Here is a 24,238-nt window from a genome sequence, read left to right as displayed (position 1 = left end):
CCGGTCAACATACTTTAAATTCATACATTTATAACTGTCAAAAATATAATAATAAACGGACTTATCAAACATATTGGTATTTCCCAAAATTCCCACTATTAATAAGTATAAGTGTCTCTCCTTTCTCAATTGTGGCGATCTTGCAAGGGTCAGCTGGGTGATACTGCCCTCTAATGGATTATCCGTGCAATGCAAATATACGTCAGAGTTTTGATGGGAAAAATAAATTATACTCGTGAATCAGAGGGCTCAAATTGTTTTTGTTTAACTGTTTAAATCATTCACTGCCATTGACGGCTATAGACGTCAAAAATTCATTTGAACTATTTCTATTAGTTAAAAAAAAAGTTTTTTTCTTCTCTCTCCTGCATGACCAATAAACATGGCTGCCGTGCTATACCTGAAGGGCAGATCTAATGACAGTAGGGAATGACCTTTTCATCAACAACTTAATGGGAAGGTATACTATGTGAGATTTGCTTAGCTGAATTCGAGCTTCAAATGATATCTCTTGTAATGAGAAAGCCACTTAAGAGACCATCATAGAGCTCTCCATATGTTCATCTACCTCACACGCCACACAGTGTGTGGGTGATGAAGAAGCCCATCAGCAGTGGATGCTGGCGACGCTTCATTGCTGCGGCGACACAGGCGGCGCCACAAACATTCCATTTCCTTTAAATAATGTGCGGGAGAAGATGAACTGCAATGTTTGACCTGTGGCAGTTTACTTTTTTACCCGACACATTTTTTTTACCCATTCTCTCTCTCTGTCGCTCCCCCCCCCCCCTCTCTCTCTCAAAAAAGACTCCACACCTGTCCATGGAGACATTTTAGACCATCTGGCTTGCACAGAAGTTGAAGGCAGCTAACCTAAATGAGCTCAGCCTTTTAAATATTACTATTGGATGGCTGTAGGCCATTTCTTGTTTTTTCTTTTTTCTTTTTTAAATTGGAATTCCAGCCTAACATGAATCACAGGGACATTTATGTGTATTTATTATGTGGAGTTATGTTATGATATTGAAACTGTATAACAAGGGGGCGCAGAAGATGGCTTGTGGTTAACACAGCCCGCAAGCGCATCTAATATAAAATGCCCCCCAGATTATTTAACATATCATAATACTGTCTATGATAAATATTTGGTTGGCCAGTGCGTCATATATTTTTTCCAGAAATGTATTTTAGCCTTCAAAAAGGACCATGTGACCACTTGTTCTGTACACGGCACTAAATAAATGCAGTGTTAATATTACAAAAGCATTCATTTGACTCAATTCAACATTTTCATACATATACAATTAGTTTGAGGGAATATATTTATAAAAGTGTATTCTTCTTGTGCCCTGACTGACAGCAGATTGTGCTCACCAACAAACTATTAATATTAATTTCCTTGGCAATTAAGTTGACAGATGTCTACCAGGGGATGCTAATCTAAACACATGTGCATTCAATGCTAAAATTAAGACCATTATGCTATGCTTCCAGGCTGTAATACGATTTTTTTTTCCAGCAGCATTGCTCCACTTCCTGATCAGTTCACTTTTTGTTCTGCTGCATGATTTCTAGCTGCATAATTCATAATCTGCAGTTAGCATTTGTCAGTAATTATTTTTTTCTTTTCTGTCTCATTCTTCACACACTTGCTACCTTTATATCAATACTGTATATGTGTAGAGCATTGCAAAAGTGTTAGCCCCCCGTCAACTTTTTTACCTTTTGCCTCATTTCAGACTTCAAACATGAAGATATCAAATTTGAAATTGACATATTTTAAATATATATGAAATAAATAACTAAAATGTCGGACATGCACAATGATTCACCCCCTTTTCTCTAAGTGCAGCCAACTTACTCCAAATATTCCCTGATGATTTCTGAATGATCCAATGTTGACCAAAATGACTGATGATGATTAAAAAAGAGAGTCCACCTGTGTGGAATCTAGTCTCAGTATAAATGCACCTGCTCTACTCTGGCACTTCCTGGCCGGGAAGAACATCACCTGACATGACTTTGTGTTTTTTGTTTTTTTTTTGTTTTTCACAAGCTCTCAATGCATTTTTAAAGGGACCAGTTTTTGATGATGTGGACAACATAGATAGCTGTGATGATGTAGCTGTAAGGATCCTGTAAAAAAACAAAAGCCTTCAAGGCGTGGCAGAGAAGGCTGGGAAAGTGTGTTATATTCCAGGGGGAGCTCTTCCAAGGGGACAACTTGCGCTGTGTAGATTTGGATTTGACATATATTATTTATGACACCAGTCCTGTAGCTTTTCTCACACACCTCTGATAGTATGTATGTGTATACTGTGCAAACATACAGCATATACATTATTTTGGTATGACAAATAAATCGTTTTTAAATGCTACTTGAGTGTGACATTTGATTGATTGCTTGTTTCCATTGACACTTCCTGTTGTGCAGATATGAAATTAATCATTATGCCCATGTTTTTAACTCATGTTGTAATGCATGGGACAGCACTAACTGAATTGTTGGTGTTTTTATTCTGTGGTTTAATAATGACTCCAGCTTCATTAATTCCAATTTAAAGCTGCTAATGGATGTGTTAGCGCAGCGGGACTTGTTTTGATGTTTGGCCCATTACTGTACTTGTGCATTTTCTCAATTTCTTCAGCGATAAATGTAGGGAGGAAAATATATATATTTTTTTGTTAACACCCAAGTTTGCATCATTTGAGTATGATTGCTAAGTGAAGCAATAACTTCTTGAGTACCATTGGAGTTTTATTTGTGAAAATGTATTTTCATCATTGCACTAGATTCCATAATCTTTCATCCATTTTCTAAAACCGCTCGTTCTCATTAAGGTGGAGCTTTTCCCAGCTGACTTTGGATGATAGGCGGGGTACACCTTCAACTGGTTGCTCATCACACGCAGTCAGTTCCATATTAAAAATGTAAATGTGCTCCTGTGACTTACATGCCCAATGAATTGGATTTTGTTTTCACGTGTACCTTTTTCAGGAGCATATCATATTGGATGTCCCAAAAGTCATTATACACATCTAATAAATTCCTAAAACTCACCCAAGAAAATACTGTAAGTTCACTTATATTTTTTAGTTTCAACAAAGGAGTCATTGGAGTTCAACCTGCAATGACTTTTCCTTGTTCTGCTTCACGTTCCAGTGCCTCGAAGACCACATTAGCACTTTCGTTTTTCGACAATCTTCAGCCACATTCATACACAGGCCTCTCCGATATTTTGCAGCATCTCTTGCCTGACCTCACTGCATTCGGCACAGATTATTTCTTCTATTTGTGACAGGTCATGGGGTTTAGTGGCATACAGTCGCCAAAAAAGAAGTCACATGGTGTGAGGTCAGGGGAGTGGAGAGCGCAATCGAGAGGACCTCTTTGACCGATCCATCAGTCAAGAAAGTTGATCGATAGGAAATTCTTCGCTAACATGGCAAAATGGAGAATGGCTACGTGTTGTTGGAATAAAAACATGTTTGGAAGTGAGTTCAGTTCTCTCTTACAGTTTTTTGGGACAGCAAACCTGACTAGAGAAGTTCAAGATTCGTGAAAAGTCAATAAGTGATTCACACATCATAAAGAGAAGCCTTTGTACAACTTGAAGTCCTTACAGGTAAAAATTAGGGGCGTCAGGCGATTACATTTGTTTTAATAGTAATTAACCGCATGACTTAAAAACTCACGATTAATCACAAATTTTATATCTGTTCTAAATGTACAATAAAATATTTTTTCTACGTTTTCACACTCTTGTTAACATAAAAGTGAAAGAAAATATAACTCATATAAATATGGCTTCATCTTTTAGTCATTGACACAGTAATTTCATAATATTTCATAAAATGTAGTTGAAATGAAAAAAAAGTACTGTACCGTAAAAAACGAGTGTGATATTGATTTGTGTTGGTTATTTTTTTGCCACTAGATGGCATAATGGCATTTGTAAGACATTGGTGACAGCTCAGTGCATTTTTCTTTTCATATAAGAGCCATCTCATCTTTAACATGAGGTAACTTCTGAAATTCTGCAGATTTTTTTTTTAAATTGTAAAATACAACTTGACCCCAGTCTCCACAAATATATGCATTATTATTAGAGCTGTCAAATTATAACAATTTTTAAAATCAGAATAATCACACTTTAGAATTTTGATTAATCACTCAATTAAGGCTTTTTATCAACTTTTTTTGCCTGCCAAATTTAAAGAGCACCTGTTATGTGGATTTTTTTTTCTATATTTAATGTTATGAGGACGTCTTGAAAATAAATGATCCGCTGCACACGCTCATCCTCCTCTTTTTCTCATCAGTTCATTACTTGCATGATTTAAAATCTAGTGTATGTTTATTGCTGAAACACAACCTCTGCTACTTTTAACGTAACCATCCGCTGTCAGCTAAAGGATCATCTGCGGTCAAAATTAATAATGTGATTAATATGCGTTAATACATGATTAATGCGATAATTCTTTGTGATTAATTAATTAGTTAACGCTTTAACTTTGACTGCACTAATTATTATTCAATTTATCGCTGCAAAATTTTGACAATGCGTCTGCTGCGTTGCAACTGGAATTCCCCCAGTACAAGCTTTCCAAGTAAGGGACAGTCATTAATCGCATGTAAAAAAAAAAAAAAAAGAAATTGTGGCGTTAAAATAACTTTAAATGAATGCACTAATTTTGACACCCCTAGTAAAAAAATCTATCACTTTGGTAAGAATCAAACTTTTGTTGATGCTGAGTTCCACTGCACCGGATAGACTTTCCTGGCTTTGCTCAAATGCCTGCTCTAAGAGTTCAATGTTTTGATCAGTGGTGGTAGTACTGTAGCTGGGCTTCTGCTGCACGATTTGCCAATGGAACATTTGCTTCGGGTAACGTGGACTGTATTATCCTATTGGAGGGGTTTGACGGCCCTACAGCTCCTTAAACTGGGCTACAGTCAAGGACAGAAAAACTTGCTAGGCGGTAATTTTGCAATATTCCAATATTAATTGGTGAATCGTTACGGCTTATGGGTTCTAACCTTTCACTACCCTAATGAGGAAAAGTGGTATTGAAAATGGATGGATACATGGAAATAGAGATCATAAATGTCTTCTTGCTTTGTAGTATTTCCATGCTTTCATGTTTGAAATGTAGCAATTGCTTCTCATTGTGATTTCGCAGGTGCCTTTGCATGTCAACCAAAGACAAGTACAGTGACGGCCAGGCTGCAATTACCCAATGCAAGTGAGTAAAAGTCACCGAAAAGCAGGGTAATCCATTGAATTGACTCACTAATGACTCTCCGGTCACAAATGATGTCTTAAACGTCACCCCGCTGCCATATAACCTCCCCAAATAAGCTTACGGGGAGTCATCCAAAGGAGGAAATAGTCCACTGCCATCATTTGCGCTACTTGCCCGCACACATCCTAAATGACACAAACTAACAGATGCTTGTTGATGGGACCAACAGCGCCGAATGGATGTAAACTTAGGCGTGGGTGATGAGCGTAAACAAAACAGAGCAGGGGGGTTCTTTTGGGAAAAAGGCTGGATGGTAAGTGTTTGAAGAGACAGAAAAGCGGGCATGGAGTGGTCACAGTGTTAATTCAGTGGACTGCCAGGCCACCAAAGTGTTATCTGTAGAGTAAAGCAATCATAGGACAAAGAGTGGTGAGCGCACGGGGCTTGACGCACTGCTGACGGATGGCATGTGTGCAAAGGAGGGGGGGGGGGGGGCGAGAGCGGCGCCATTGCACGCAAACACATACTGTATACAAAAAAGGTTGGGAAGAAGGAGACGCAAGGGAATGGTAAACAAACAAGGAAAAATGTGTCACAGGTGCTCCTCCAGCAATAAAGACATCCTAGTAAATCAAATAAATGAGGTGAGAAAGAGAATTCTCACACTTGGAAGCAAAATATTTTTAAGAATGTCTCGTTCCACTTTCCGCCTCCTCGATGCTTGCGAGCCATATTATTAGCTACTTTTGGGTATGTGATAGATAGGCGCGCACAAGAGCATCTGCTGAGGTTCAAACTGAGTACAGTGGAACCTTCAAAGTCCCCCGGAAGTTGTGCAATTTGGAGTTTGAACCAAACTGTTATGGAAAAATATGCCTGAAAAGTCCCCCACCCAAAATAAGTTAAAATCTCCTAAAGGATAATCATTAGTGGTAAATGTTTGTTTTTTTGGGTGGCTGTTTTTTTAAATTAATATTGCAATTTCACAAAGTGATATTGGTATTCTTTATGTGCAAGAAATCTGTTTATTTAAAATTTCCCTTCTTCAGTTTCGCGCTGTCACTATTGAATATTTTTGGAATCCATTAATCGATTATTCAATCAATTAACTAGTTTAACATTTTTTTCCCACTTTTGTTAACAAGAGTATGTAAACCTAGAAGAAAAAAAACATTGTACATTTACAACAGATATAACATTTGTGATTAATCATGAGTTAACTATTGAAGTCATGCAGTTAATTACCATACAAAAATTAAATTAAAATTTTTCATCGTAATTAATCGCATGACTTCACTAGTAAACTCACCATTAATCACAAATTTTATATCTGTTCTACATGTACAATAAAAAAAATTCTAGGTTTTCATGCTCTGGAAAAAAACAATTTTTTACGTCTATAGCCGTCAATGGCAGTGCATGAGTTAATTATCGCCTTCATTTTAATTTTGTATATTTTCCCTGATTATTATTTATTAACCAGTGATCATATTCGTATAGTAATAAAAAAAAAGGGGGGGGGGAGGGTTTGTGTTATACTATGTTACCAGATCGTTCATTGTTTTCCAAAGTAAAACAGATGTTTGCAAATGTCTTATTTTGATTAAACACAGAAGATAATCAGTCTTCTTGCATCAAAGACTACAAAAATTAGTGAACAATTACTGTTGATATACTGAAATCAGAGGATTTGGACAATTTAAAAAAAAATAAAATGGCTTCAAGCGATTAAGTTGATTAATTTTGACAGCTCTACTTCAGTTACAATAACATTGTAATACATTTGTTCACAGTCGTTTTATTGTGATATTCATTTATAATATTTAGGGCTGTCAGAATTAAAGCGTTAACTCTAATAAATATCTGTTACAAGCTTTGAAGAAAAAGGTTTAAGTAAAAGTAGAAAAATGTGATTAATCGCGGGAAATTGTGCGATGAATTAGTTTTAAAAAATGTAATCGTTTGACAGCACTAAATCACGAGTTATTCCCACACCTACTATTTTGACATTTATGGTCTCATTACAAAGAATACAATTTGTTATGTATCCATTTGTTTCTGTGGATCTTGGAGTACCTCAAGGCTCCGTACTTATACTTTTTCATTTCTTACTTTATTTTATTACAAAATGTTTTGTTATGTACAGTGCCATGCCAAAAAGAGTACCGTTACATTAACAGCTCTTTTGGTTGCTCGAGAAAATAAATTATTTCTCTCCCCATAGATGTTAAAGGGGAATCCAACCCCCCAAAAAATTCTTGACAATAATATGTTCTATACAGCCCACTAGTCTAAATACGGTATTCTGGTTAATCTTGCGTTAGGAGAATATGAGATAAGCAGCAAAATCCTGCATTTTTTTTTTTTATCAATAGCAGAAGGCGGCCATTTTACCACTTGCTGTTGAGTGAAAATGACATCACAGTTGCTCAGGTAACAACCAATCACAGCTCAGCTTCAGAAAACCGGTGAGCTATGATTGGTCGTTGCCTGAGCACTGAGCAACTGTGATGTCATCTTCAGTCGACAGCTAGTGGCAAAATGGCCGCCCCCTGAGATGGATAAAAACGGCTGCATTTTGCTTCATAACTCATATTCCAAAAATACAATATTAATCAGAACGTCATGTTTAGACGAGCGAGGTCACATATAACAAATTATTGTGAAGAAATGTTTAAGGTTGACTCACTCTTACAAGAATAGTCAAGAAACAAATCATAACATGATGGGAATAAAGTCATTCACAATTGTCACCTTGGCTATGAATGCTGAGATGGATAAAAAGGACTGAAATTATATTTCACAAATGTAACATTAATCAGAATGTCATGTTTAGACTAGTGAGGTCACATATAACACATTATTGTCAAGAAATGTTTAAGGTTGACTTCCCCTTTAAAGAAATGAGCTTAGGTTAACTATATGCTCGTTTGGTCTACTTATAGCCAAGAGACTTTTGAGCATCATGTTTGATCACAGATCAAAGATATGTTGTTTTTTACACCAACTAAAATATGGTCTGTCTTTGTGATGCAAAACCTTGCTTTTGTTTCAAGCAGGATTGATTTGTGGAGTGTTTTGTTTTTTAAGCCCACCGTTTGTCCACAGCTTCTTGTAACAAAGAATTGTATGCTTGCCTTCTTGCATTGTCTCATCCTTTAGAATTGTTGATGTACTAAATACCCCCCCCCCCCCCCCCACACCCCTCCATTCATCAAATTCATATCCTACAGCATATACCATCCTGTGATTTCAGAACACAGAGCTGGCGTCTGTCCATAGAGTTGCAAAGGTCAAAAGCCCGCAGGCTCTTTTTCTTATTGGATCTTCCTGCTGACATCAGGCAGTTTGATTCAGTTTAAACCATTTAAAAGGGAACTTTAATTTGTTGCTCATTTCTTAAGGCTCAGTACCCTTTACACTCCCAGTGGAGTGTCTTCAATGAATTTATTAAGCCACAGTAATTAAAGGTATGTCCTTAAATAGAAAGTAGTGCCATTTTCCCAGATAACAATTATTGTACGGCGTTAAAACAACCTTTGATTCATCAATTAATACTGGAAATTAATTCACTTTGCTCCTCTGGAATTTTCACATAATACAAGTAAAATACTTCCCTCTTTGCAAGAATCCGCCACCGCTTGTCCCTGAATCTGTCGAATGTTGTCGTAACACCATCGTACCCATAGGAGCCAGGCAGATATGGACGCATTTTAAGGGATCAGTATCAGCTCAAACTAAGCAGATAAAAACCCAATCCTTAAAGTACTCTACGGAATTTTATCCCCATCAGCCGGCTAATGGTGCAGTAGTGCAGTTCTGAATGTCACAGTGGAATGGTCGGCATGTAGTTTTTATTTCATTTTTACATCAGGTTAAATATGTTACATTTTGGACGTCTGTGGTTCAGTTGGTTTAATGACCAAAGGGTCGGAGGTCCGAATCCCGGCTCCGCTTTTCAAGTGAGAAATCATTGGAACAGAGATGATTGAATGAACTTAAAGTGACTCAGGAGGTAAATTGCATGCTCTATTGGGTTAAGGTCCCGTGATTGACTAGGACAGTCTAAGACCTTTCATTTTTGGGGTCATTATCTTGTTTCATGATGAAGTTTATTATGATTATTTTGGATGCATTTTTCTGTAAATGGCAATACAAAATTCCGAATTCATTCTGCTGCGACCATTATGAGTTACATTATTACATGAGTTTGTATTGAGAATTTGAAATATACCTTTTACAACACAAATCCCGAAACTATTCAGACACATTTACATACACATATAAATAATTAGACGTCATATTCATAAATTTATGAGAAACGAAAAAGTTCAAACATGCTACATATTTCTTGCAAGTTAAGAAAAATAATTGATGATGATGATGATGATGCCAGGGCTTTTTTTTTTAATAACATGTTTTGTAGAACCCCCTTCGCTCCCGGCTGTTTTACTGAAATTTGACTGAAATACGTATCCGTCTATCTGTTTCTATTTGGCAGCAATTAGCATTAGAATATAGCTAAGTTTCATCATTATTCACAAATCTGTTGAAAACACTGGGGAAAAGAGCTTGTTGCAACATGGACCTGGTTGATCTCTTATACTCTGCTGCCACCTGCTGGCCATTTTCCTAATAACTACTATTGTTTCAAGCATTCTCTTCAGTTCAGAGGCTGCATCAAAGCCTACTGTTTGCACTAGCATAAAACACGTATAAATACGTCTCTGGGAACAGGGTAATGTTTAAAATAGAACATATTTATACGTTTTGGGGAGCAAATGAGTTAAGGTCTCAATTGATGATTTAGCAAAACTGTTTATTTTTTTTCTTTAATGTAGAGCTCATACAATTTTTCCAAGAACAAATTAGAGCAAGTGATGCTGTGACCCTCACAATCACAGACCTGCTTGTAAATGTTAGTTCTTTTACATGGTTGGATACGCGTGTTATTAAAAGGGATGCGGCCTTTGTTCATCTGTCGATCACCATCCTGACGAACACACAGGCAAAAGTGATCACACCTGAGCCATTTAGTCTAGTCTACTTTTTCAGAGTGATGCAAGCTTCTGAAATGTTCCTCAGTTAATTAAAAGGCCAATATGAAACTCGATCTATTTGATGTCCGTCTTGTAACATGTTCAAACAATCTGGAAAGCGTCAGAAGTTCTTGTGGTTGGAGGCGATGGCAGCATTATAAAGAAAGCAACTTGCGCATACACTTACTACACTTCATTAGGTACACAGTCTAGTAATGTGACTGTGGTACTGCATTGCGTCATACTTTGAGCTGTTTCTAATATATTGGCAGATTTTTTTACACAGCACATGTTGGATCCCTCTTAAGGAATAATAGAAGAATTCGGGTTAGATTGTGTGGAATTGATGAGTTGTTGGTTAAAAAGACGCATCCTCAACACGCATAGTGATGATCAATTAGCAATGAGCAATTCTCTTAAAAACATTCGCTTGATTAATGTGGTTTTGCTTTGGGTCAGTGGTTCTTAACCTTGTTGGAGGTACTGAATTCCTATGTGCATATTCAATGGACCCTAAAAAAATTAATTAAAAACACAAATATATATCTATATTAAAAAAATTACAAATAAATAAATTATAATAACAATAATAAAATATATATCTATATACAAAATACAAATTAATAAATAAACTAATAAATAATAAGAAGAAGAAAAATAAAAAAATAATAAATTTATTATTTATAATAAAATTTACTCACCAAGTACATTTCAGAGCCTGCACTTTTTTCTTTTTCTTTTTTTACTTTCACTTGAGTAATTATTTGAGTGAGTTCTTTGACTTTTACCAAAGTTGTTTTTTTACACAAGTAATTGTACTTTTACTCAAGTAGAGAACGTCAGTACTTTTCCCATCTCTGAGTACTTTAAAACAACCACCGCTGTTTTAGTAAGATGGAACCGATGGGCAGCAGATATAATGAAACAGCAGAAGCCCTTGAATTGAGCCCTGTGCAACACCATATGTTCCGTTATACTTTGATTCATATTGCGTATATTCGTCTGACCACTTCATTTATTTTTTGCCCAACATAGTTAGCATGAGGGATTAGCCTACAATGATAAAGAAATAACATGACATATATCAGCCACAAGTCGACTACTGAGCGCACCAAATTCCCTGCAGCACAGAGGCCAAGCAAGGTCACTTGATCACTTGCAGCCAATGATGGCCAAGCGGGTCGTGTCATCACAAACCCCTGGGGTTTGATCAAACCCAGGTCTGGCTTCCTCCCGTATTTCAAAAACGTACTTTTTGAGTTTATTGCCCATAAGTATCACAATAGAGGATGGATGTATGGATCATTTGTTGACTCTTCGTTTTTCTCACAGAAAAAAAGTGAGCAATTTGAGCAAATGTGTTTTTTAAGTGAACAAATTCCTCGCTGATAAAAATACAAATTTGTGGTTGTTGAATACAATTGAAAGACAAGGAAGAATTAATCAGGCTTGAAAAAAAGCAGATCTTCCACCGATTTCTTATTTAGTTGCAAGGACCCTCAGCAGCTCCCCTGCAGACGGCGGTGGCCTGAATGTTGACCCTCTCCCTTGATTAAATGTGTCAGGTGTTAGCGCCGCCGCAAGGCTTCCGTGCTGGCTTTAGATTGGTGACAGCTGCCTGATCCACTTTTTTCATGGCCATGAGCTCAACATTTGCATTATTATACTGTAGCGGCAGGATCCTTAAAGGAAACCTGCTCTTGCTTTCAAACTTGTCACATCCCGACACTTTGGCGGGGGCTTTGTCGATCAAATTAGTACTTTCTTTGAACCCCTTCAGCATAAGCAGCGCTTGTGTTCAAATTGTAACACTCTGTCACTGTCTTTTTTTCTGCTCCGACGTGTATTAAATAACAATCAAAATAATACAGCGATGTTTTTTTCTCTTTTGGTCATTTGAGACATTTTTCTAACGTGATTAGTGTAATATGGATATAAACTGCAATCATGAGATGAAAAACTATTGGTTTGTCAAGTATTGGATTTCTGGGCATCCCACAGTTGGAGAATGTAATTTACTTCTTAATTATTGCTCTAAGTATATTTGACGGTGGCAAAAAAAGCAATTGTAAATAAAATGGCAAAACAATGATTGGAAGCTAAAGCCCAGAAAGTGAAGACTCAATGAAACTAACTAAACATATTTGATTGTATTTTTTATTTTTTGGGTCATTGCCGCTTGTTCGGCTTCTTGTCACACAGTACAAAAAAATTAATAAATAAGAAATATAGTTGCACCAAAAACCACATGGGATTGCTTTCCTCTATTATTGATCGCAAGAATGTGACCAGGAAGAAACTTGGCTCTATGGACTAGTGAGTACAACCATTAAATGTTGGTGAATCTAGAAGATAATTGCCAAAAACATACAAACTGTATGCTACACTGATTTATTTGGCTCTATTTTTTGTGACATTGCGTAAATCCTTTGCACTGCATGGAGGCTGGTTAGACCCGATGCTGGTAATTTCGCAGCAGATCCGTGAGAGGCGGGGCTGCGTCACTGTGGGCGTGGTCACAGCCAACCTCCATCATGGCGAGGGGTGTGCATCATCACAAAAGACTACTCGAAACTAGAGCTAGACCGATGTTTTTTTCAGGGTCGATATCGATGCCGATTATTAGTAGTCAAGGAGGCCGATAACCGATATTAATTTTCAGTACAAATAGGGGTGGTTATTGGTGTCAAAATATTTAAAATACAAATGTCAATCTTGACTCTGTTGTAATGTCTTAAAGCATTATTTATTAAACAAAAGTATTATTTTTTTTAAATCCTTTTAAATTTCTAACAAAACATTCAGGGAGCTCCCAAGGTCTCAAAAAGTTAAATGGAACTTAAACTTTCACAGTTCTTTGTTTTAATGTTAATCAAAAACAAATGTTTCCGAAGGTTCACAGGGTCTGTAGCATCGCTTATAAAGTTAACTGAAAATTTAAATAAATATTTTCCTGAGACTAAAATGGTTTTAGATTTACCTTATATCTGATACAGATATTCGTCAAAATGCCCAATATCGGCACCTGGCCGATTATCGGTCCATCCCTATTCGAAACATTTATCGATACGTGGGGTGTGATAAAGGAGCAAGCCTTGCGCTAATACGAAACTTGAACGGCTCCCAGTGGCATCATTTTAAGACTTTCTTGTTGAAAAGTTGTATTTATATGATGGGTTACACCTCCAAATGTGTTCAACCAAATGGCCGCCCAGTAAATCTTAAACAGGCAGATATTCCCGTGCCTGGTAGGAATTATGCGCATATTGGAAGGCCATTCTCTCCATTCGGTGTGACGTTAAAGAGGTACGTACCCTTCTCGAGAATATACATCTTTTCCGAATGACTTTGGCCGCGAACCGTAAGTGAGATTATTTCTAATGTCTGACAAGCGCAGACGGCGCAGGAAGGGGAGAATTGAATGCTTTCCGAATGTGAAAGAAATATAGCTTTTACTGAGCGGCGCCCATGAATCCCTTGAGCGAGGTGAATGTAGGACAGAATGTTTTCTTAGAGGTTTTCAACATACAGAATGGAAAATGATATTTTTCGCATGTTCGGCTAACCTTGGTTAGTAGCCGACGTAGTGATGCGGAGCTCGATTTTAATTGACTCAACTTTACTTTTCTTAGTCAAGTAAAAGAAGCATTTATTACACCTTATCTGATCTTTTAGACAGTGATAAATGTGATTTTGCTGCCCTGGGCCGTAATTAACTCGAATGTGTATGAAAGCTTTTGATGTTGAAGATGATTTGTGATATAATTCCGCTTTCGCATCCAGCCATGCAGCTCACGTCTGACCTCACAAGCCGCGCAGATGTTGTTGCCGGCGTTCAATACCTTAGTCAACTCTGTATTAACTCTCCGAAGGACTCAAGGCTTTATGTATTGAACCACAGGAGTATTGTTCACACTTATTAAACGCAATCTTTTCTCCAGAAGATACAAAGTCTGATTAGTGTATATTCACATCGGCGGTCACTGTTCCCAGGTGGAATCTCTCGATGGCAACCGTCACCGGCTGATTTAATTTCGGCGAGGCTCATTCAAGGGGATTGTGGGAAAAGAAGGCGCCCAGGCACCTCCCGCTCTCTCTCTCTTAATTATGCTCCCAATACAACATCCCTTCATCTCCGCAAACAATCCATCTGCCGTTCGAAGGCCTGTTTTGTCAAGAGTTGTTAGCCGCCTGGCCCCGGGGACGAGAAGTGCGGGCTATTATTAATCTTGTTTGTCCCGTGTTTCTGTGTCTCTGCGAAAATGCCGGATTGAATGCCCAGTGGACTTTTGTCTTGCAGACATAATCAATGACATAAGTAAATTCAGATTATCATTGAGGCTTGTGAAGGAGGGCTGCCTTCGGGCCGCTGCGGTGTCACCTTCTCAATGATTAGGAATGTGTACAGGAACTGCTTTTTCCCCGGGTAGCTGTCATCGTTGGATTAATTAATTTTCTGCAGATTTGCATCGTGACATTTGTAGAAGGTGGGAATCGGAATTACACGTTTTATGGTATTCCCGTGACGTGTTATCAATGGATTTACAAAGCACCAATAATACACATTTCTGAGAATATATATATATATATATATTTGTAACTGAAGAAATTAAAACAGCCTTCTTTTCTTTTCTTTTTTTCAAGAAAAAGGTTGTTTTAATTAACTTTAATAAAAAAAATTAAAAAAACAGCCGTCTTAATGTTTCTATTTATTAATTTAATGTCATGTTATTTATAGGGGAAGTCAACCCCAAATTTTTCTTTACTATAATATGTTGTATACGCCCCCACTAGTCTAAACACAACATTCTGATTAATATTGCATTAGTGGAATATGAATTCAACAGAAAAATCGACCTGTTTTTATCCATCTCATGTGGCAGCCATTTTGCCACTTGCTGTTGACTGAAAGCGACGTCAAAGTTGCTCTGGGCTCAGGTAACGACCAATCACTGCTTACCTGTTTTCTAATTTGGGTCATGTGACATGCATTGGCTGAGCTGTGATTGGTTGTTTGCTACCTGAGCCCCGAGCAACTATGATGTCATTTTTATATGACAGCAAGTGGCAAAATGGCCGCCCCTGAGATGGATTTTGCTGCCTATTTCATATTCCACAAATGCAATATTAATTATAATGTAGTGTTTTTTACTTATAGAACATGTTATGTAAAGAAAATGTTGACTTCCCCTTTAACATTGGAAACAAGAGATGAATTTAGCCAGTCAGTTTTGACCCATTTTCATGAGTCAGTCTCTGAAAAATGTTTATGTCAGTCAGCTCATTATACAAGATTTAATAAGACAAATTAGAGACAATTGGCTCGCTTTTTTTTAATACTGTTGAGGGCATTTGTCAAAACCAATTCCAGTACATTAGAGTGGTGTTTCATGAGACGGCCAAAAACGCAACAGCATTAAAAATTGAATTCAGTGTTGACAGTACCTGGAGGGGAAATAGAAATTTCACATGATTTTTTATTTTTTTTAAAGAAGAAAAAAAAATGAAATAAATTTCACATGATTGTTTTACGTCACGCTCGTCATAAAGTGCACAACGGTCACAGCGTCGATATGTGATGTTGGTGTTTTGATGCGACTGTGTCGTGCAAGGTAACGATTTGCTCAATCATGACATCACCTCTTGTTTACACTGTGCTGCCTGCATTCAAAGTGACCACTCTGCTGTCTTGGTGGAGCTTGACGCTCGCTCAAACTGCAGCCTGCAACACGACTGTGATGACAGCCTTGTGGCCGAGGGCATTTAGCTCAGGGGCTTGCCGAGAGGACGTTTTGTCTTCTTAGTCCAAATCAGTGAAATAAAAAGCTTGTTTTTTTCACAGTCACAAATGGGCCCGGGGGTGGCCTTGGCTGAAGAGAGACCGACGCGTTCCGGTGGTTGTTTGTTGTTGTCCTGGCCTTAATCTTGATCGTAATCTTTTAATCGTGGACATATATAGATGAACAAAGCGTCCACACTCATTGAAAGAGTGGCGTGGGCCGAAAACGTTTGATGACCACTACCTCACTATGCTGAATTTCATTATTCTAATCTTACACTTGAATGTTGGTTGAATGTTGTAAATGAGACACAACTTAAAGATATAAGATCTATAAGGTCGACCACTGTTTGTGTTACCGTATTCAAATTCTCATTTTAAATTCACCACAAACCTCATTAGCACAGTCTAAAGAGAGCCAGTTTTTACACTAGGGTGACTAGATGTCCGTCCCATATCACGGTCTCGCTACCTTGTGTAATTTAAATGTTAACTCATTCACTGCCATTGACGGCTACAGACGTCAAAAATTCATTTGAACAATTTCTATTAGTTTCACATTTTTTTCCACTTTTGTTAACAAGAGTATGAAAACCTAGAAACAAATTATTGTACATTTAGAACAGATATAAAATGTTTGATTAATTGTGAGTTAACTATTGAAGTCATGCAATTAATTACACAAAAATTTAAATAAAAAATTGAATCGCCTGACGCGATAAAAAAGAAAAGAAAAGATTATTAAAAATTTGGGGCGTCAGGCTATTAAAATTTTTAATCGTTATTAATCACATGACTTTACTAGTTAACTGACGATTAATCATACATTTTATATCTGTTCTAAATGTACAATAAAAAAATTCTAGGTTTTCATACTCTTGTTAACAAAAGTGTAAAAAAAATATTAAACTAATAGAAATTGTTCAAATTAATTTTTGACATCAATGGCAGTGAATGAGTTAAATTCCTTCTTATTTACTCTTATATTCATGTTTAAGTCATACTGGAACAAGGACTACTTCCCTCTTGCATGTCAAAGAATGATAAGAAATGTAGTCAGACCAAACAAGAGCTGAGCTTTTATGTGGTGCTTTTATTTTCATTTAAAGATTTTTTTTTCAGTTTCATAAACAAGATTTTGCCCCAAAAAATAAAAATAAAAATCTTGCATTCAACAATCAATAGCTGTGTTGGAGAAGCAAAAGAAAGTACTGTACTCAATGGCGTTCAGCAGGCGACTCGAGTTGCGTTCAATGAGCACTCACACAGTAGGACATCTCAAACATGCATAGACATCCTCATTCAATGCGACAAGCAGCGATGAATAGTACTTGAATACATTGCAGGGGAGTACATGGAAACATTTTATAATTTATTTGGCGCACCATGATCAGAACAGCTGCATTTATTTATTTATTTCCAGGTGATACACATTTTTACGGGCGAAGCAAAAATGCTTTTGATAATGGTAAGTGCATTGCCTTGTTTAGCGCTGTTGAACTGTTAACCAAGATAGCCTTTAGCGTAAGCTAATGTAATAACACAACCATCAGATTACCTAGCAACAAAATTTGTTATCAATACTTCCTGATGAAAATTTATTATATATTTGATTTTCAGCTAAATCGCAGTGTTCCGAAAATCTGATCACCATCCTTTACACACTTTACTTTCAAATACAAACACAGAAATGTATTCAACTGAACATTAATATGTGTATGAAAGCAGAAATTTGAATCCAGCTCATGTATGAAAATGAGAAACACATAAATGACTTTTTAGCTCTGCAGTTTAATTGGGTGATTCATTTTTATGTAAGTGTTCTTTTTCAAAGAAAAACAAAAGGAAGTATTCCAGAAAGCAGTACTTATAAAACAACTTGGGTGAATGTGAGCTTCATAATAATGAAAATTTAAGCAAGAAGGTGGATTTAATTGTGGGAACAGCTGACGGCGTTAAATCCTTAATGATGGTGATCTTGACAGAGAAGGACGGGAGGCCAAAGGAGAAGGACGTTGCTGATCCTTCCTCCAGCTTTCATCTCGCCACAGGCAGCGTCCATTTCTCAGCACTCATAATCAATTCCTTTACACCCATGTTTCTCATGTAAGTGAGATCTGATCTGGAATCAATTCTACTTTGGTGACGCCGCTGCCTTGCTGACCTCATCTTTTTACCATCACATTAGCATTGAGCATGTGAGCCTTGAGTACGCCTCGTTGCCTTACAGTCCATCAGACAACGATCAATATGCATGTGGGAAATATGAAAATAGTCAATTTTTTTCTCCCCCCCAAACCGCCTGCTTGTGTGTTGTATGTGTTACATTAAGATGGTGCGATAGATAAAATCAGAAGAATACCAGCACATAATCTCACAAATCCATCTCGCCTTCTCCAGAAGTGATTGTGGTTGTCAAAAAATGACCTATCAGCATCTTTCGACGAGATAGAGGCGGAGCTAATGGCGTGATTTAGATGTGCCGAAAATGAGACGTGACCGGGCGCTTGTAAGCAATGAAGGGCATTCAAAGACATTAGCGCAGTTGCTGTTTGACGGCGCCAATTTACCCCTGGTAGATATTGGCAATCTTACAAAAACGAAAATAATTCATCAAAATGACTGCTTGTCAAGCCAGTGCTTTGTAGTATGGATGGGCAAAATCGTCGATGAGTTGATTGATTGTTAAGAATTCTGTCCACAGTGTGGAATTGACTGTTGATTAAGTGCATCTTAAACAAGCAAAATGGAGGTTTGAGTGTTCTTCTATCTGCCGCTAGAAATGCATTTATTTTTCCTTCATTACAAAGCGTCAGGGCTGCAGTCAAGACCGCATTTATCGAGTCCAAGTCAAGTTAGAGTCACAAAGGTCTGAGTCCAAGTCAAGACAGACTCTCAAAGTTCTCAGTCAAAGTCAAGTCCAAGCCACAAAAGTCCGAGTCACAAAGGTCCCATTTAAGTTTGAGACACAAAGGTCCAAGTCAAGTCAGATTCACAAAGGTCCAAGTTAGGTCTGAGTCACAAAGGTCCTAGTCCAAATCAAGTTCGAGTCACAAAGGTCCCAGTCAAGTAAGAGTCACAAAGGTCCCAGTAAAGTCCGAGTCTCAAAGTTCCAAGTCAAGTCCGAGTCTCAAAGTTCCAAGTCCAAGTCAAGTCCCAAGTCACAAAGGTCCTAGTCCAAGTCAAGTCCGAGTCACAAATGTCCTAGTCCAAGTCAAGTCCCAAGTCACAAAGGTCCTAGTCCAAGTCAAGTCCAAGTCACAAAGGTCCTAGTCCAAGTCAAGTCCGAGTCACAAATGTCCTAGTCCAAGTCAAGTCCCAAGTCACAAAGGTCCTAGTCCAAGTCAAGTCCAAGTCACAAAGGTCCTAGTCCAAGTCAAGTCCAAGTCACAAAGGTCCTAGTCCAAGTCAAGTCCGAGTCACAAAGGTCCTAGTCCAAGTCAAGTCCGAGTCACAAAGGTCCTAGTCCAAGTCAAGTCCGAGTCACAAAGGTCCGAGTCCAAGTCAAGTCCGAGTCACAAAGGTCCGAGTCCAAGTCAAGTCCGAGTCACAAAGGTCCTAGTCCAAGTCAAGTCCGAGTCACAAAGGTTAGAGTCCAAGTCAAGTCCGAGTCACAAAGGTCCGAGTTCAAGTGTTTGTTTGTTTTTGACTGAATTTTATGTACTAGTGTTATCAGTGACTACTCAAGAGTTGAGTACTCGTACTGATATCGATCTGAAAAAAAAGTGGTATCAAACATCCCTATTTCACGTGATAGTTTCATAAATCGGATCTTGACACAGAGCAGAAAGTGGAAGAAACATATATTTGCTTCTAAAATTGAATTATACAAGCATAGCACCTCCTGTCTTAGCTTGGTTGACCCAGAGTCAGTTTTAAAATAGCATCGGGTAATAACATCCTCCTCTCACATCGATTCCGGTAACGTTTGCAGAGAGCAATTTTGAATGTTGGGTGATGATCCCGCGTCTTCTTTTTGTCTTTGTATGGAGCATATATTTATGCAGGGACAGCCCTGTGGGAGCCCCTGCAGGATACCTCATTAAAATCGGTTTTGTCCAGGTCCCTGGTGCGGCGACTCGCCGAACGTTCACTTGCTGCATGCATGATAAAAACCATTGAAGAGCTTTGGCCAAAATATGAAGGCCTTCAAAAGCGATGATTTCTGCTGAGCTTCCTCGCATGAAAGACCCTAAATGCCTTCATGCCATAATGGATGTAGGAGACATTGCTTTTTGATTTTTACATGTGCTGATGAAGGTAGCGGTATTTCACAATCCGTTCTTATTGTTGCCGACCCATGGTATGTTCACCATGAAACACCTTCTTGGATGGGCAGTACGTGGGCGGGTATTTGGATGTTTTCATGTTGATAAGTAGTTCTTTAAGCCTATGAATTGATATGAAGACTTCAAAGTTATGATGCGCGTCTTAATGGAATCACTGAAGAATTTGTTATTAAAGTGGTTGATATTTGTGTGTTAAAGTAAGCAATTGCATTGCCAAGGAACGCTAGTGCACCGTGAAAGATCTTCAACGAGGTAGCAGGAAATGATCCAGTTTCATGTCATTTGCATGAAAATGCTTATTCATCTTATCTAGTAATTATTATTATTATTTTTTAAATATAATCTTTGACATAAATGCTTTATAGCTACTGTCAAAACCTACATTAGGGATAGGCCGATTATCGGCAACGGTTTTCGGCATTTTGCCGAATATTGGTGTTGGCCTTTTGTAAAAAATAAATTAAAAAAAGATATTAAATCAATAAAAGCTCAATTTAAAAATGTGTTAACCTCAGGGAACTATTTGCTTACATTTTAACTTCACATTGTTAATGCTAACAAGATGCTGCTGACCTTGGGTTTTTGTATGAAAACAAAACTATTCATAGTAGGGAGCTGCGGTATTGTTGAGGTTTTCATTTAACATTTTAAGACATCCTGATGTTGTTAGAGTTTTGAAACGAACATGTCTATTTGTGTAAAATTTAAAAAAGAAACATTTTGCAAACCTGAAAAATTATTCAATAAAATAAGATTTGTATTTATTTATTTATATTTAGTTTTTTTTTTTTTATGCCCAAATTTTGTTCCCTCTTACTGAAAACTAATGTCGGCTTGTAATATTTATTTTTTGGTCTCCTTGGAAAAAAAAAAACATATCTGTCTATATCTCTAATATTAGCATATTTATTACTAACACAAGCTATATATTTTCTTTATGTATTCCATCCAGGTCCACAATCTATTATGTCAAATCAATCTAGATGCGGTGCAGCACATTTAGCTAAAACTTAACACAGACAATCCAATTTAAAATGTTAATAAACTAAAATCTCTGCCAAATCTCATCAGATCAGGCAGTAATTGGTCGTGCTTATCTTCGAGTTATTTCCTTGCACCCAGAAGACAATTTTGAATCTGGTTGAAACTTTGCCTCCTTTTACCGAGCGCACATCTGCTCCCTCATTGATTTCACAAATGTTGCCCAACGAGTGTTTGTGCTTCAATTGTTATGGATCAGACGTGTTATATTTGCCGCACTCTCCATCTCATCTTCCCTTTGATATTATTGTGGTTGTTTGTAACATAAGATGCCTTGCTTGGAGCGCAATGCTTTTGGGATTATGTCACGCCGCGCCTCGGCAGCGCAAAAAGTTTCTCCACGCAACACCGTGTACCTGCGCACACAACCCGAGGCGCACTTTTAATGAGCATTTAGAAAACAAAGACAATGTTGAATGTCAAATGGGGAAGATAATGCCCCCTCAAGAAATGAAATAATTGTTTTGTTTTTTGTTTTTTTTTCAATTAGACGGTTTACGCATATGAATTGGATGTTCGCCAAAACACAAAAAGGCACACATGACACATGTACATGGCAATAAATAAATCCTTGCCATGAAATAATAATGAATCGGTTGCGGTCCCGTGGCTGTGGGGACTTTTCTCAACACGAGACAAAAGGAAAAGCAAAGCAAAAGACACAAGAAGAAATATCACTTCCATTAAACAGAATAGATCATCAGAAGACAAAAGTCCCCCAGCAGTAACAGAAAAGCTCTTCTCTAAAACAAACTCACCCTAGCGAGTTCACCACCGCCACACGTTTGCAAAGAAGGCACCTAAATCAAGTCATCCCCGTCATAACTTCCTAAGAGACGGCGATAATTACGATCTTAATTGAAGATGATTCAATTAGACTCGGCTTAATCGGACTGCGTGCGAGCAGGTAATGCGTTATTGTTGGTCTGAGGAATGGTCGTGATGGGATTTCAAAATATGTTATCAAACATGTTTTTTTTGTTACATCCTGAGCAGCCACTGTTGCGAGGTCTCTATTGTCTCTGTTGGAATTCTTATTATTTCTCTCCACAGAGAATCGCATTTTTGAGACCCGAAACGTAATGAAATCAAGTCAAGTCAGCATCATAACACAGGCGTGCAGAATAGAGTGAAGATACATTGAAAAAAAAAAAAAATGAAAATGTGACCGCCTCCCTCGCTGTGATTCATTATACATGCAGTGATTCGGCCATTACCATTTGGAGGATCGGCCCCCTCCAATCACACCCCCGTGGACAGCTGTGTACTCGGGGTCAATGTTAAAGGATCACTTTGCAGTCTACATATTTAAGCAGACTACGTCGTGTGTAGGCGGCGGTTGCTCATCTTTACGACAAACGTTATCGCTCACGTCGGATAACCCCCCCCCCCCCCTTTAAATGCTTTCAGCTTGGAGTGAGTTAGCCGAAAAAGTAGCATCTAATGTGACATGATTTTGTATTTATTATTCATTTTTTGTTTGTTATATACTGTAGCTCTGCGGGCTTCAAAAAGCCATCTGTCAACCTGCCTGCCAACATCTGTGAGCGCTCGATAATTATCGTTACTTCCAGAAAAATAAAAAGGGGAAAAAAATTCCAAGAGACGACATGGAGATGAAGCGAAAGCAGGCCCGCTTCCTTTCTTTAAATGTGTCACTCGCAGAGTTCCTCCATCTTTTATTCTCCCTTGTATTCTTACATCAAAAGGAAGCTCTCCATTCTTCCCGGACAAAAAAAAACGGACCCTGTGATCAGCCCTCCTCTCGTCCCGCAATCATTTCTTGTTTTCTCGGCCAGTGGATCCGGCATGAGAAACTACTTTTAAGAGTGACGTCTTGCTGCACTGCTGTCCCTTCCACTTACATCATTTGTTCTTCTGTGCGGGGCACACATCTTCTTTGTGTCTACAGAGAAATAACTCAAGAGCAGAGAAGGGACCTGCCAGCGGACTCGCTCGTCATCCATCACGGTGTTTTTGTGATAGAGCACGCAGCGGGTGAGTCAGCGGCGAGTGACACTCGGAGGGTGTGTCCGTCGGGGCTTTTCAGAAAGTGGTCAGCCCGCCCTCTTCATGAACACCGGCCAAACTCGCTGTGATGCATCTCATCCATTTTCATTGCGGCTTCTTTTTTTAGGGTGGTTTGGTGTGAGACCATCCGTCTGAATTAGGGCGGGAGGCGGGGTCGGCCCCGGACGGCTCACCAGTCAATGACGGGGGCTGACACATGGAGATGGGCACCCATTCACACCCACAAGTAGGAGCTTGCACTTGTTGTCACAAGAAATGGATAAAAAGTATCGCTTTGGTTATTGCTTTATATCAGGGGGTCACCAAGGTTTTTTTGAAAGCGAGGGCTCGATTTTCGTTTGACAGCGCACGTGCGCTCGAGCGTGATAACTGGCGCATTGGGGTGTGTTGGGGAATTTGGCAGCCCGTGTTGCGTCATGCTGGGCATTCCGGTTGGCCAAGGGCATTCCTGAAAGTTACCGGAATGAACTTCAGACCAGCTGGAAGCGGGTCTAAGTTGTGGCGCAGGTGGTCTAACATGGTTTGGGTGAATTTGAGACATTGTAGAAATTCAATATATATTTTTTTAATTATTATTATTATATACCATTCATATGGTGCTTGTGGGCTATCTGGCACCATGTCTGTGACTATGTGATAAAGCACGAGTTAAATTTTTTTATTTTATTTACAACAATATTTCTATTACTTGATTAAAATATTGCATTTACACTGACAAACGGTATTCAAATGACTGTTAGAGAGTACAAATGAGCATCATATCTGAAAATCATATGAATATGGATTTTTTTTTTTTTTTGCTAGGTTGCTAA

The 24,238-nt window shown here is 38.2% G+C and overlaps 1 long non-coding RNA gene across 1 annotated transcript in view; it reads left to right on the top strand.

The window, feature by feature from the left end:
• Positions 1-23,434, top strand: part of LOC147167346 (uncharacterized) — a 53,297-nt gene extending 29,863 nt beyond the window's left edge. Inside the window, exons 3-4 of the long non-coding RNA XR_015096294.1 lie at positions 5,185-5,247; positions 23,308-23,434. This is a non-coding gene — a long non-coding RNA (uncharacterized LOC147167346). The remainder of the gene's footprint in view (positions 1-5,184; positions 5,248-23,307) is intronic.
• Positions 23,435-24,238: the final 804 nt, after the last annotated feature.

Source organism: Leptonotus elevatus, chromosome 10 (genome assembly GCF_054856555.1).
Source record: "Leptonotus elevatus isolate MCC_2025b chromosome 10, RoL_Lele_1.0, whole genome shotgun sequence".
NCBI lineage: Eukaryota > Metazoa > Chordata > Actinopteri > Syngnathiformes > Syngnathidae > Leptonotus > Leptonotus elevatus.
This window is presented reverse-complemented; position numbering and strand designations above follow the sequence as displayed.